At 49.0% G+C, this 3310-nt stretch overlaps 1 pseudogene across 1 annotated transcript; it reads left to right on the top strand.

Annotated features, from left to right (window-relative positions):
• The first annotated feature begins 1405 nt into the window (after positions 1–1405).
• Positions 1406–3001, top strand: LOC308242707 (protein N-terminal asparagine amidohydrolase-like; annotated as a pseudogene). The gene is made up of 3 exons: positions 1406–1426; positions 1979–2447; positions 2735–3001. The product of its transcript is annotated as a protein N-terminal asparagine amidohydrolase-like (transcript).
• Positions 3002–3310: the final 309 nt, after the last annotated feature.

Here is a 3310-nt window from a genome sequence, read left to right on the forward strand (position 1 = left end):
CTGAGGCACCTCACTCCCTAAGGACTATAGCACCAAGGACTTGACAGGTGACAGAAAGAACCTGCATCCTGTGGTCCTGAGACAGTGTGGCAGCGACCTGGGGTCCCCTCTGGCCAAAGTGAATTCAGTCCTGCCTGGAGAGCGGGATGAACTTCAGGCTCCATCCTTTCTAAGTGTGAGAAGGCCCTACCGCCAGCCCAGGTGGAGTGGAGTTACATTTGGAACTTGGCCCAATATGTCCCTGCAGGACCCAGACTGGGCTTGGGCAAGAAGTTGAGAGCCACAGCGGGGAGAGGCCTGTGAGAGCTGGCCTGTGAGACAGGAGGGCTCCTTAGGGGGGGCCATCCCGGCTCATACTGGCCCGCCTCCTGGGCACAATAGGGTAGCAGGAAGTCAGGGCCGGAGTCCTGGAGCCTCGCTGAACCCTGTACTCCCTGGATGAAGTCCCTTCCCTCTTCTCCTGACTGGCCACTCTTGTGGCCACACTGAGAGCTTGGCACATTCTCCTTGATGCCATGGTCTCTCTCTTCCCTGCTCTGCTCTGCTGATCCTGACCCCAGCGTGGAGTCCACTGCAGCACTTGGCGGGGCCATGGAGGCCTCTTTCTCCGCCCCAGGGGCGCTCAGGACTTGGTGGGTCTTGTCCAGCTGAATCTGATTTAGGTTCCCTCTCAGACCCTCCCCAGAGTGACCCTCCTACCTCTGGAGGGCTATTCCCTTCCCAGCATTTCCCTGGCCCAGCCTGGGACGCGCTCTCCCTGGCTGCCCAGTCTGAGAGCTCAGGGACTCTAGGTCTGTGGTCCATCTCCCTTCCACGTGGCAGGGTCTGAATTCAACAACCAAGCTCTGTAGGCAGCAAGTGTTCACACACACGGGTGGTGGAATCGTTTTTCTAACCTGCAGCTCTGGCTTTGTCCTTCCCCTGCTCCAGAACCTTCAATGGTTCCTGTCCCTGGAATTCAGTCCCAGCTCCTCTGTCCAACCATCAAAGTTCTTTGGGAGCTGACTCTGCCCACCCCTCCAGCCTCTTCTCCTATCTCACACCCTGAACTCCCTGCAGCCCGAACCACCTGTAGATCCCCAGACACACACCTCACTTCACACAGCTAGGATGCCCTGCACAGCTCCTCCCTGACACACCCATGCTACCTGTCAGCTCTCCCTTCATGAGAGCCCTTCCTTCATGAGAGCCCTCCCTTCATGAGAGCCCTCCCTTCATGAGAGCCCTCCAGGATTGCTCCTCTCTGTTTGTGCCATGGTTTCACTAATCGACTGACAGATTCTACAAACACTCAAAGGTGCCAATGGTGTATCAGACATTACCAGTCACTGGAGACAAAAAGATGAACAAAGTTGGTCCTGCCCTTGTCCATGCTGGCCAAGGACTGGGGGGTGGGTAGGGGAAAATGGAGATGGATGCAGGTGTGGTAAATACGTGGAGAATGGTACACATACAATTATGTACTAACACAGAAGAGGGTCCCACTGACTCTTTTTTCTCTGAGGGGTGTGGGTAAGAGTTCACAGGAGGGGCAATACTTGAGGTGACCCCTGAAAGACGAATAGGAGTTTGATATATGGAGAGGGTAGAGAAGGGCCTCCAAGATAATATAAGAAATTTAGAATGTTTTTCCATTTATCCCACTCCTGATATAAAGGTTATTGTTTTTAACATTTTAATTTACTTAGTTAACCCCATACGACATGATCAATATTGGTTTACAGAGACCATGTTCATTTAGATTCACCCAGATGCATATGGCTTTCCTTGCTCTTTATTCCTTCTGGCTTCAGACCTTCCATCTGCATTTACTTTCCTTCCTCCAAAGTTCATACTTCAGAATTTTCTTTGCTGGAGTCCTGCTGGTGACACATGTTCATAATTTTTGTTACTCTACACGTCTTTATTTCATTGTCATTCTTTAATGATATTTCGCTGAGTACAAAATTCTGCGTGGGGCCACCTCCCTGGGGCTCAGTCTGCCGGGGATCTCATCCAAGCCCACCTGCTTCTGGAAGAAAGAGCCAGACTTCTCAGAGGTCAGTCTGTTCAACAAGTGGGACCCCAGGGCCTTCTGTATGTTCAGCAAAGAAAGCTTGCAGTGACCTCCTGAAGGATGGCCCCATCTCCATCTGGGTTCTGATGATGCCACCACTTGTCTGTAGTGGTCCTGAGGTACACAGGTAATGGAGCTACCTGCTTGATGCATTGTGATGGAACTGACACCAAAGCGGAGGTTCCCTTGATCATGAACTCCACACAATCCTTTCCACCATGCTCAGTGTGGAAGTCTGGAAGTGCACCTTGTGGGCAGCTTCAGTGACGATGGGCCATAGTCACAAAAACTTACTCATCAACTTCTTAGTGAATTTGACAGACAAGACGATGACATTTACTTAGTGACATTATGTGTGACAGAATTAAATGACTGGGAAGAGCCCTGGCCAGTGTTGCTCAAGGGTTAGAGGGTTGGCCTGCTCACCGAAGGGTTAGGGGTTCAATTCCTTGTTAAGGGCATGTGCCTGGGTTGCAGGTTCCATCCCTGGCCCTGGTTTGGCTTGTGTCGGAAGCAACCAATCGATGTGTCTCTCTCACATGAATGTTTATCTATCTCTCTCCTCCTCCCTCCCTCCATTTCATTCTCTCTTTAAAAAAAAAAAAAAAAAAAAAAAACACTGGAAAAAATATCCTGGGGTGAGAATTAACAAAAAAAAAATTTTTTTTTAATGACCAGGAAGAAAATGAAAAACACTTCAAAATAATGTATGGCATTGCTGTCAACATTAAAACTGGAAATTTACAGAGCCTCCTTCCAAGATCGGGTCCAGAAAAGGAGCTGTGTGCTCCATGGGCTTTACTAGGCGGACCAATGATGATATTTAAGATGCAAAGAGAGAACAACTTGGTACCGCACTGTATTCCTGAATGCCACTTCCACGTGTATATTTCTGGGCAGCAAGATGATAAGCAAACAGCCTGGCCGGGTAGCTCAGTTGGTTAGAGCATGTCCCTATACACCAAGGTTGTGGGTTTGACTCCAAGTCAGGGTGCATACAAGAATCAACCTATGAATGCATAAATAAATGGAACAGCAAATCTCTCTCTCTCTCTCTCTCTCTCTCTCTCTCTCGCTCTCTCTCTGTCTCTCTCTCTCTCTCCCCCTGCTTCTCTCTTTTTCTAAAATCAATAAATTAGAAAAAAGATGATAAGCAAACGCTAGAGAACTTTCCCACTTCTCTGGCTGAGCCCTCCACTTTGTTGAACATATTAGATCTACCTTGATATTTTTTTAAATACTGATCTCCAACAA

Source organism: Plecotus auritus, assembly GCF_963455305.1.
Source record: "Plecotus auritus genome assembly, chromosome: 2".
NCBI classification, from domain to species: domain Eukaryota; kingdom Metazoa; phylum Chordata; class Mammalia; order Chiroptera; family Vespertilionidae; genus Plecotus; species Plecotus auritus.